Genomic DNA, 12,915 nt, shown 5'->3' with positions numbered 1-12,915 from the left:
CAGCAGTTCAAAACTACTAGTTCTTCCATGGGAGAAAGATAAGGCTTTTTGCTCCTAGAAAGATTTTCAGCCTTGGAAACCCTCTACATGACTACTATGAGTCAGAGCTGACTGCACAGCACATCACCACCACCACCATACAGCTTGATATATATATATTTATTTATTGTTCTTGTTAAGTGCCATCGAGTTGGTCAGGACCCATAGCTACCCTGTATAGGGTTTCTGAGGAGCAGCTATTGAGCTTTAACTGCCGACCTTGCTGTTCAAATGGCTTTGCAGTCTGGCACATTAACCCACAGTGCTACACCAGGACTTAGCATAGTGTGGGTTTTTTGTTTTAAGTTTTTATTTCAAATTATGTTATAGTTTACATGGGAAAACACCAGCATTACATTCATCCTAGCGTATTTCACATTTTAGCATAATGTTTCTAAAGCTCATCCATACCATAGCATGTATTAGTATTTCATATGTTTATTGCCAAGTAATATTTCATTGTATTTGCCCATTTTTTCTAAGAGTTTCTATTTTGTTCTTTTATTTTTGATGATGCTGATTCCGGTGTTTTACAATTGGTTGGAACTCATTTCCCCCATCTGTGTACCCTTTACTTCCAGAGTTTATTTTTTGAAGAATCCCACTGAATTTATAAAGAAATCCAATTCAGTACAATTCAACACTTACTGAGTGCTGAAATGTGCTAGATTCCTTTCTAGAAAAGTGCTGGTGATACAGAGATGAATAGTCTGTCATCCAGGAACTCTCTGAGCACAAATCATGTTCCAAATCAACTGGAATGCAAATGTGTCAATGTTCTAAATTTCTTTCCATGTTATTTTTTAAGTTTTTGCCATGTCACTATGTAAGCCACCCAAGAAACAGAAACTACAGACTTAATTTATTTTCTATATAGTAATTTTAGCAGTCATGTCAGCAGTTACCATTTACTGGGTTTTAGTTTCATTTGATTTACAAAACAATCTTCTGAAATAGTTATTACTATTTGCATTTATCAATGAGGAAACTGAGACCCAGAGTGATCAAGTAATTTGTTAATAGTAGTTCCTTTACTTCAGAGTTCCTTTACTTCAAAGTTCACACAGTTGGTGACTATACCATGGCACAGCCTCTAGATAGCCTCTGGATAGCATTCACTTCTTGCCACGCTGACCAGCTCTGCAAGTTGGTCTGAGTGACTCTGGGATGGGATAATGAAGTCAAACTGACCCCAAAGCCTCATCCCATGATACTTGGGATTTTGTCCTCCAAGTTATTCTCGTGACAGTGTACCTAAGAGCTCTGTTTAGTACAAGAAATCATTACACTCATTACACTTTGTCTTTGGAATCTACCATTTTGGAATTGTTCTGGGGGACGGGGCAAGTCCCCAAATTCAAATCTGTTTTACAGAGACCCCTTTATTAAGTATTCACGAGACAAAGACAAAAACTTAACAGCCTTATGAGGGAGACCATCACAATGTGGCCTTAATGGTATCCAAAGGATTTGTGGCCATGTGACTAATTACAGACCATTAAAACAGAATCATGGTTAGCAGTAGATTCATTCATCACAGTCATAGGCAGGACTATGGAAGTGGAAAAGGGATCATGATTGGGTTGTGCACACGGTTGCGTATTAGAACAGGATTGTTTGGGGTCCTTCTACCTCCATATTCGGGCCATGCAGTCCGATTCCCTAGTTTTCATTAATGGTATATGCAGGTAAGTCACTGAGGACAAAATCGTACCACCTTGGACTAGCTAAAATTCAAAACCCAAACCCACTGCCATTGAGGCAATTCTGACTTACCGTCGACCTTGTGTAAGGTTTCAAAGACTGTAAATCTTTATGGGCGCAGACAGCCTCATCTTTCTCTCACACAGTGAGTTTGAACCACTAACTTTGTAGTTAGCCGCCCTATGCCTAACTTACAGTGCCACCAGACCTCTCCTAGGCTGGCTAGGTAATCTAGTTTCAAACATACGCTACCTGAGGCCAGGGCTTTTTACATTGCTGCTTAATAACCAGAAAGAATGCATTGGAGACAGAATTTATGTCATGACTTCAATGGGGTTAGGCTCCCTCAATAAGCCATGTTGTTGTTGTTGTTGTTAAGTGTCATCCAGTCAGTTCCAACCCATAGCGACCCTGTATAGAGTTTCCAAGGAGCCGCTGGTGAGCTTGAACCACCTTATGGTTCAAACTGACTTTGCAGACTAGAGCATTAACCCACAGCGCCACACCAGGACTCCACTGTAAGTCATAGGCCTGCCATAAACCAAGCACTTAGATTTAAGCTGTAATACAGGATTAAGCTGTGGAAAATCCACTTATGGATAACAACTTGGGAACCTTTCAACCCCCAAAGTAGCATACTCAACGGTAGCATTTGAGAACGTGGGCACCCCTATTTTAGACCTCTAGAATAGTCCAACTGCTTCCCTAAGATGCTTGGCTGTGTTCTGCTGTCATCATCCACAATGTGGCAGGTTACATCCGTGAATCTACATATCTCCGTGAAGACGTTCAATAAATATTAAATAATAATTACTGTTTCTTTCACATTCGCTGACAAGATAAAATCCTGGTAAAGAGGCTTTGAGGTCTAATTACTTCATGGCATTGAAACCAAACTGCTAGTTGAGAGATGATGTGGAACAGTGGGAGATGGAGTAGTAGGAAGTTGTTTTGAGCACTTAATGTCACCCTGCAACTCCAACGAAGGTGTGGAGCAATAAACGCCAACGGAAACTTCTGAAAATGACTAAGCAAGAGAAGATCCAGTATGCAGGTGACATTGACTGGGTCTCGGATAATTTACTGATTACTCTGGCAGACAGGGAGCGCGGTGGCTCAGTAGAATATGCACGGGGCTACAGACCACAAGGTCAGTAGTTCGAGCCCACTAGTAACCCCACAGGAGAAAGATGAGGCTTTCTGTTCCCACACAGATTTAAAGCCTCCAAAACCCTATACAGGGTCACTATGACTCAGAACCTACTTGAAGTACTTAACAACTGTCAAGCAAGTATTGAGTGAGTGACCCACTGAATTAATTCATTAATAGGCAAAAAATGTTGGTAGAAATATTTGGTAGATGATATTCACAGCACAAGTAAAGGTCCAGAGTATTATTCGTAGTAATTACAATGACAACTAACATGGATATCATGTTTGGTAGGTGGAGGGCCAGAGAAAAAGAGGAAGATCCCCAGCGAGATGGATTGGTGGGGTGGCAGTGTCAATGGGCTCAGGTGTGGCAACAGTAGTGAGGTTGGCCCAGGTTCGGGCAGTGTTTCATTCTGCTGTGCATAAGGTTACTATGAGTCAGTACCGACTCGATGGCACCTAAGAACAACAAATGAGTCAAGCCTAATTTCAAGTGATTTCCATATACACACATGATCTCATTTAATCTTTATAATAAATACGAGGCGATTACTATTATCCCTTTTTTAAATGAGGAAATGGGTGCACAGAGAAGTTACATAACTTGTCCAATGTCACAGTTAGTAGTGAAAAAGCCTAAGGTTTGCCAGACATTGACAGGGTCACTATGCCATTCTGCATTCTTTTAGAAATCATGGAGATGCTGGGATTTTGAAGGAAGATCCAGGGATTATGTAGCCCATAGTTTTCAAACTGTTCCATGGAACCAAGGAAGTTTCTTTAGAAAGTCAACCAACAATCTATTTGTGCTAAATAGGGATGGGTTCAGTTCCCTGGGGGAACTACCCATCAGTAGACCAAATGACCTACTGCCCTCAAGTCAATTCTGACTCACAGTGACACTGTATAGGGTTTCTGAGGATGTAAATCTTTGAGAAAGCAGATGGCTTTCTCTTTCTCCCATAGAGAAGCTGGTGGGTTTCAACTGCCAACTTTGTGGTTAGCAGTCCAGTGCTTATCCTTCATATAGTCTGTTTCAATGACTCAACTCTGCAGTTGTGCAAAATGAGTATTATATAAATGAATGAGCATGATGACTATGTTCCAATAAACCTTCATTTACAAAATAGGCTGTTGACCATAGCTGGCTTGTGGACCCTAATTTGTTGACCTCTGGTCTAGGTCATCTCCCTGTGATCAAATGGAGTTTGCCCAAGCTTTCTAGATTGGTGGCTGCCATGTATGATCACAAAAAGAAGGTACATCATCTGAGGTTTCTGACACTCTTTGTCAGAAAGACCATGCCTCGTTTTCAGGGTAAAGGAAACTAAAATGTATTGAATGAGGAGTGTATGCCAGGTATTGTACTAAAAGTTCGACATTTGGTTTAACCCCCATTGTAATGGTGTGGGGTGAATGGCAGGTCTCCTTTCATAAAGACGGAAACTGAGGCTTACAGAGGGAGTCGGCATACCCCAGGTCCCATAAAGAGAACCTGGAGTCACCCTCAGTCTTTTCTTCTCTAGAAAAAAAAAAAGAAAGAAAATTCACATTCACTTGATAGCCTTACTTTTCTCCCCTGAAGGCTTCACCATCTCTGTTAGGTTAGACTTGAAGAAGACCAGTGCTACCATTTCTACATGGGTTTTCCCAAGGCATAACACAAGAGGAAAATAACCTTACAATTTCAGTAAGGTCCTCTCCCATTTAGGCTTCCTAGTCCTTTATTGTCTTTCTTTGCAGACTGCATTGGGGTCTTGTAGTTAGTTGGTGATCCTCCATGATCTGTATGTCTTTTATAAAGATCATGTTGGATCTCTGTGCTTTGTTTTCAACCTCCTGTATTTGTCTCTCGTGAACCACACTATGTTGGGAAAATTGAAATTCTGAGTCTTCAGTAACCTTTTGTTTCAAGTGTTTAATGGCCACCACTAGCCTGCCTACCTGTCACCAGTAGATGGCTGGCTGTGTGCCATGGAGTCATAGTGACCCTGTACAGGGTTTCCAAGGCTGTTAATCTCTACGGGAGCAAAAAGCTTCATCTTTCTACCATGGAACAGCTAGTAGTTTCGAACTGCTGACCTTGAGGTTCACAGTCCGACTTGTACCCACTATGCTACCAGAGCTCCTTATAAAGGAAGTTAATTTCTCCATCCTGTGCAGGATCGGTTGAAAATCTGAGGCTGCAGTGGCTAGGATACGATTCTCTTCCATGATGTGTTCATTATCTTCTCTTATGCTCACCCCAATGCTGTGAATTTGAGGCCACATAGCCAAGGACCTCTTACATCTATTTTCAGTTTATTCTTGATTGTTTTGTTTTGTTTTCATGAATCAATCATTCCCATTCAGCTGGCAATAGGAAGTTGGTACTGTCCCCAAAGTCACTAATAGCACTGCCTCTGGTGGCTCGTGGCTCCAGAACAATCCCTGTGTGTGAGCCACTGCAGTCTGCCTCCACGATGGAACAGAGAGCCAGCTGCCTGCGAGATGGAAAAGAAATCCATCACATGTGCAACACTCAGTCATCAATAAGCAGCTCTGCAGGCCTTTCTGTTGGTGACCAACCACAAAAGTGGCTTTCCATCAACAAGAAAACAGTCTTTAACTGTGATCAGCCACTTCCATCACCTCTGAGACTGGCAGCTTTCCAATAAAGCCAATAGCCCCTCCCCCAGGCTAAGGTCATCTGCTGGAGACAGGCATTGTCTTGTAGCACAGCAATTTGACAACAGTGTTAGCTTACACTCTATTAGCCAGCAGCTACACTCTGACCCCTGACCCTGACATTGACCTCAAACAACCCTCTCCTGAGGTAGGCTCTGCTCATTTGAGGTGACCCACCCTGCTGGTTAGCATGAGAAGAAGGCCCATCAGAGCCACATGGTCCGTGAACAACAGAGCAGGGCTCTCTGGTTGCCCCTGCTCCCAACAGGAGCCTTAGGACTTGAAGTACAGAAACAAGCTTGAGTTGAACCCAAGATGGCAAAGGTGAAAGTTCAGAAACATATCCATCAGCAACCTGTCACCAGGGGACGATGTAAGAACTAAGGAAGCTTTCACCACAGGGGTAGCTGTTGTCTCCAGATAGTTCTGCTCCCTAATGGAAAAGACATATCAAAATATGGCTTACAAAATACAAAATAATGGACTGAGATGTACATTATATGAGGGTGTTAGATTGCAATGTACTTTACAGTGGGGGAATTAGATTGAAGTGTTATGCCAGGGTAGTTAGATTGAAATATGGATCAGACGAGGAATGTTAGCTTGAGATGTGCTTTATAACACAGTTGTTAAATTAAGATGTGCTCTTCAGTACAGACATTAGCCTGAGATGTGCATTATAGCAAAATTGTTGGGGGGAGATGTGGATTGCACTTTGAGGTGGGCAGGGACAGGAGAGAGGAAAAACCTTGGGTTGAATAATATTCAAGGTTATGGCATGTCTCCTACCTTAGATGGATTTCAGGGGTTTGAATGCGGGAGGAGTAGAAATCTTGGAATATAATGTTCTTTCCCTTCTATTCCTCCCTAACCCAACAATCCGCCACTTTCCCCACTTTTCCAGTTAGGGACTTACAGGCCTCCCCCATCAATAAAAACATTAGTTCACTAAGCAGCCTGATGGCTTTCCTTCCCTGGCTTAACCCTTCGGGAGCTGGGGTTTCCTTTGGATTTGTAAAGATATTGATCCCAGATAATGTTTGCCTTTCTAACTCTCTCTTCCTCAGACTTGATGGATAGGTTTGGGGCTACATCTCGGCAGCCAACTTACTGCAGCTACCCAGGGAAAGGGGAATGAAAAGCAAGGCAAATGATCAGTAGTTGGCACATTGAGATCTTTTCCCTGGGCTGGACAGGCAGAAATGCCGTGGCTTGAGAGAGAGCTCGGGATGCACAACACTTTAAATCAGCACAAGAGTTCACTTTCGATTTTCCTCATTCTTTTCCCGATCCCACACCCAATATTTCTCTGTCTCAACTTAGACAGTTTGAGAATTTGCAGTCAACATCAGCTGTAGTCTCGAGGTTGGCCATCCCGCTTATAGGAGAATGTGCTTTCTCAACAGCATCACCATCATGACTGAAAACAGGTAGCTCTGTTGTTTGCTGGTGACATTGGCCGATGTGGCAATGACTTCAATCAACCCTCTCCCCCAATACAAACCTTATCCAGGAAACTGAGAGAACAGAGATAGAAGGGTCATCTCACTCATTAACCATTGGCCTTCAAAGATTCACAGAACATCTCCCCAACAGAGTTTTTGTTCTTTCTTCTCTTTTTCAGCTTGGAAAGGATCATTTACAGCCTCCAGAAGTCTAGCCCCATGCCATTGGATGGTGTCCAGCTTTAGCAGAAGCAGAGAGGTGAGTTCCAGCCTTCTTGTTTCACAATGAAAGAAAATGTTATACCAGGTGAGTTAATGTAGTCTAAAAGACTAACCAGCCAGACAGGAAAGCCTAAGAAAGGTACACAGTTCAAAGGGAATTGCAGTGTTACTAGACACCTCTGTTTTATGCCTTAAGCTTTCAGGGGAAAGGTAAGTGGACTTTTCTGTGGGCATTAACAAGACCAGATTCCAGAATAGTTAGAAAAGTGGTTTTGCTGCCCAATAGCATTTACCTTCCCTACACATCTCCTGGTGAAGCACTCTTTATAAATTTGCTTTATCCTATAGTCTGTTATATTCTTTTCTTGGTGCCTGTTCCTGTCTCATTTTCAGATATCACATTTTCCTTAAAAATAAGCTATGAAGGCTATTTCTAACCTCTGTCAAGGGATCTGTCCAGCCAGACTCCCATGGGATGTAGGAATGAGCTTAAAACCAGTCTTGGAGGAGAAAGGAAGGGGTTGGCTTATTCCCAGACTCAGTTTTTTAAACAAATCTTCTTGTGGATCAAGTGGAATGTTTGGGGCCCCTCTATAGGAAAGGAATTATAATGCTTCTCTTTAAACACTACCTGAAATTCCACTTCAAAGAAGAAACGAGAAAGTATCCGACAGAATGATGGTGGCCTGGTAGTTTGCAAGTTTTAGAGTTAGTCCCACTGCCACCACTCACTTGTAAATTAGCCAAGTCACTTGACTCTCCTGAATCTCAACCTTTCTATCCATAAAATGGGTATAATGATAGTATCTACCTTAGAGGAATATTATGAGGACCAAACAGGTTAATGCATAAAATAGTGCTTAGTATTGTGCTTACCACAGGATAATAGCAAACGGTAGCTATCAGCTTTCTCATTTTATTACCATACCAACAATTTAAGAAGCGATGTCCCAATTTATCATGGACTTTGTGGCATTGACTTACCACACCCACCCACCCTCATGAATTCATTAACACATCTGACTTTAGAATGATATTGGGTCTCTTAGCTCACTCCTTTACAAGGCTACTGTTGATGAAGATTTTCCCTGTACAGGAAGAGGGGCCGCCCTGCCAATGAGGGGAGAAATAGATTACAAGGGCCTCACTGATGGAATATAATCCCCCCTCTGTACTCACTGGTAACTAGCCATGATTGTATTTCAAAGGTAACCATTCATTTCTACAGCAAGTATTGGCGTGCAGTCCATAAATAGGACCGAATGTGATCCGACAGGCCTGATTTCTCTAGATATATATTAAAACAACATGCCCAGCACTGATGGCTCGAAGGTCCTGACCTTTAACAAGGAGTTAGGACGGAAGGCAACCTGCCCAGGAGAGCTAGCAGAGCAGAAGGCCAGAGGGACAAGGTCATTGGCTAATGAAGTGGTCAGCATTGAGTTTCTGTCACTCAGCTGGTTAAGAGGAAACTGAAAGGGAAGTAAAAGAAATTGGGAGCATTTGAGAAACAAAGGGAAGGACCACACTGGAGAGAGCGCTCCAAAGGTGAACTGATGTTGTCAGAGGTCCAGCTGATGGAAGACAGTTCATCAGAGCCTTGTTCAATTTTACCTGCTGAGGATAAGATGGGTTGAAGGAGTGCTTGGAAGAAGTTAATTCTATATAAATCTCAAACTATGATGAAATGAACAAGTAGTAAACAAAGCTGTCATGGGTTCAAATGTGCTCCCTATACATAATGTAGAAAGTGGTTAAGAGCACCGGCTCTCTCTGTGTCCTGGGAGAACTATTTGTTAAGCTTTAGAAACATATCTGGAAACTGGGTTGATAACAGTACCTGTTCTGATCTGGTGCTCTAGGATCGGCACAGGACTGCAAACCATAAGATCGACAGTTCAAACCCAGTAGCTGCTCCTTGGAAACTCTATACAAGGTAGCCATGAGTTGGAATCAACTTGATGGCACTAAACAATAACAACAATAATTTTGGAATAAAGAATTGGAGCATCATTTAAGGCATCATTTAAATTTCTTAGTACCTTATGACCCAGCCAACCCTTCCCCCAAGATTCAGATCCTTGGATCTTTTGTAAATGTGGAGATCCTTGCAAGCAGTACACCTATTCACATGCTATTAACCAAGGTTGCTCTCTTGTTTTTTCTTTCAAAAGTTACCCTAACTTTAAGCTCTTTCTTATTAAAAAACAATATCTTGGAAAATGTAAACATTTTACAGAAGCCTGAAGAAACTTAAAATCATTCAAAATTCTACCACCTACCCACTCCGACAGTTGACTTCAACTATGTCCTGTCACTCAACTGGATGCCATTATTTTGTACTTAGAGATAGAGTATCTGTCTATCTATCTGTTCTTCTATATGTGTATTATTTTATGTAAGTGACATCATATTATAAATGCTATCCACACTATACCATGTCAGTGAATTTGTAGATTTACATATTCCTTTTCCGTGGCTGCATTGCATTCCAATGTTTGGCTGTACCATCATTTATTTAGTTAATTATCTAACAATAGGCAGTCTTGTTATAAAGCAGTGCTCTAATGAACATCTCTACCAGTTGTCCCCATAGGATAATTCTTACAGATGGGATTGTTGGTGAAGTTGTCCCTTTCAATCACATTTTAAGAAATTCATGTAGGGTAGTAAGAATAAATGGACAATGACCACCCAAAGTGAACAGTCCTCCCACTCCTGGTGACCTGAGACAATTACAGGAGCCCTTGTGCCTTCATCTATGGGGCATTGATGAGAGAAGGTGCATTTTTACAACCCTGAGATTATGCTTCATGGCATGAGTTTCTAGAACTAGATGCTTGTTTTCTTTTACTCTTCTATCTGTAACTCTTCTTGTCCTGGACTTGGGAGCCATTGCACACTGCACAACCCAGTCTGCAGCTGATGGTGCCACGCTTTAAACATCAACCCGTGGACCCCATCTTCTCTTTAGGTATTCTTCTTGGTTGCTTTTCTCCATATGGTACCCAAAAGTTGATTAACTCCATTGAGTAAAAATAAGCACTGGGACCAGCCAAGAAATGAGTCGAGTTGGATGATTACATTTCAATGTTTTAATTTTCCTTTGGGCAAATTCTTATGAGCTTTCATGAGAAAATCTCCCATTAGACTTAGTCATTTAATTTGAGAACAGTTGGGAGAGGAAGATGAACTAAGATGACAGATGGAAGAATACAGATGTATGTCTTAGGGGGGTACTCAAAAGCCCTCTGAGGACTTGGCATTCAGGGAAGCACAGTGTCAGCCACTATTGCTGTGTCTGTGGACTAGAGAAATGTTCATTCTCTGGGGGTCAAGGAATCACTGGAATAAAGGGATCTTCTCAGATGACAAGCAGATTATATTATTTTCTCCTATCTGTAAAATTATAACAATGCCAGCTAAAGAACCAGATACCCTTCGCTCCCACATCTCCCACCCCCAAGGTCAGCAAACATAAAAAGCAAAAATGTGAATAGCCTTGTAGGAAGATAATAATCATAATAATATTAATAGCAAGGCTGCTGTTAGTAAGAAATTTCCTTTGGCCTCATTGCCCCAAATATAACTTTTTAAAAACTCCCTTCTCTCTCTGGTTTCCTTCAAACAGATTTGCTGGACATTCTAATTTGGCACTTTTATAATTCACCATTATTATTGTTTGAAAACCATGGTTATTATTTTAATTATAATTTAAAGCTTCCTAACATATTCAGAGGTCAAAAGAAAGTAAAACAACTTGCCATTTTTAAAAAGCAGCATATTTATTTGGAAGTCCCAAAAGTCACTCATCCAAAACTTCATAAAACCTTCAAATAAACTAAAACAGACATAAAATAAGAAGTCGGTTCATAATCTCCTTAGAAGGCAAACAGGAGAACATCGCAGTCAACTGAATGCTAGTCTGAGAAACCTCAGGACAATTTCATGACTTCGCTCAAGAACCCCAATGAACACCTTGGCAATGTCTGCATAGCATTTGTCTTAGGTTTATAATCCTGGAGTCTTGTGAAATTTTAGTCAATAAGCAGCCAGTCTAGCAAATAATTTGGCAAAGAAAATGAAGGGGGAGGAGCATGCTAGAGGATTAGAAATTCTAACCTGCTATATAATTCCTCCAGTTGACTTTGGATGGTCTTTCTCTAGTCTAATTGTCAATAAGGCAAACTCAAGTCTCATTAGCGCTGATATTTTAAAATACAGAATTGCTGAAATATCAAAGTCTAGTGATTTTACATTGGTAAGGCAAAAGGCATTTCAGAACAACTCCATAATTTTCCCACATGTGAATTTCCATAACAGAAAACAGTAAAATCATTTTCAAACCACTTACTGCTAGTATTCTCCATGTAATCAGAGCTGTTACGGTTTGTTAAGCAACAGAATTACCTAGTGGGCAGGAGACTAAGGCTGCTCTAAGACCTTCTAGCTACACTGGTATGCAAATCAGTAAATATAGAATTCATCAAACAAACATAGTATTCCCAAAAGGAAGTATGTATTCCCTCTACCCTGAGAATTGTCGTAGAGTTTAAGATGACTCTCTTTGGGATCTAAAGAGCTGGACTGTCTTCTTCAGATCACTAGACCATGTACTAAGAATAACACACACAGTGATATTCTCAGAATGGCCAAGTATGAGCTTCCAGAGATTTTGTCCTTTTGTGGAAGAAATAAGAAAAAAAAAGAAAGTGAGAAAGAGAAAGTAGTTAGCTAGCTAATTAGTTACTTGGTAGCAAATTCAAACAGCTCATGGGCTAAGCAAAAAATTAAAATATATGAAGTAGGATTGTGATACAACACTAGGAAGAGGTGGGGACGGTGGAAAACGCATGCAATAGCATAAGGGGCAGCTGCTGCTCCACTCCAGCTGAGGGTCCCTCAGTCCAGTGTAACCAGGGCTTCCGACTAATCAAGCCAAGCAGAAAACATTGATGTTCTAGGTGAAACATCTCAGATTTTAAATGTTGGCAATCATTGTGATCCAAACACCCACACAACATTCAAGCCAAACAGACATCTCCATGCCACATTCAGCCCATAGGTTTGCAACCCTAAAAAAGAAGTAAATGGTTGGGAACTAAACATAACGAGAGGTTCCAAAGCATGAGATGGATAATTTACTTTACAGAGTTCTTTGACTGTCTTTAGATAAGGGGGGAGTTGTAAGTCTTAATACTAATTCCCATAAATGAGGGAGTCCTGATATGGTGCTGTGGGCAAATGCATTGAACTGCAAAGTCTGTGTGAACCATAAGGTTGGCTGTTCAAGCTCACCAGTTGCTCCTTGGAAACCCTATACAGGGTCGCTATGGGTTGGAACTGACTGGATGGTACTTAATAACAGCAACAATCAATAAGGGGAAGTATATATTTTTATAAACCAGGTACTATAATAAAATATGCAAAGATTTGGATCTAGAAAACCAAAAGGGAAGAACACGGTTAGCATTTCTCAAGCTGGGGGAATTGAAGAAAAAATTCAAACCTCGACTTTTGTTATTGAAAGATTCTCTGGGCAAATTATTGAATGATACAGAATACATCAAGAGAAGATGGAAGGAATACACAGAATCATTGTATCAAAAGAAAATGGTTAATGTTCAACCATTTCAAGAGGTACCATATGAACAAGAGCCAATGATACTCAGGGAGGAAGTCCAAA

General features: G+C 41.0%; 1 pseudogene; it reads left to right on the top strand.

The window, feature by feature from the left end:
• The first annotated feature begins 2,766 nt into the window (after positions 1-2,766).
• Positions 2,767-12,915, top strand: part of LOC102819601 — a 23,161-nt pseudogene continuing 13,012 nt past the window's right edge.

Source organism: Chrysochloris asiatica, unplaced genomic scaffold (assembly GCF_000296735.1).
Source record: "Chrysochloris asiatica unplaced genomic scaffold, ChrAsi1.0 scaffold00037, whole genome shotgun sequence".
Lineage (NCBI taxonomy): Eukaryota > Metazoa > Chordata > Mammalia > Afrosoricida > Chrysochloridae > Chrysochloris > Chrysochloris asiatica.
This window is presented reverse-complemented; position numbering and strand designations above follow the sequence as displayed.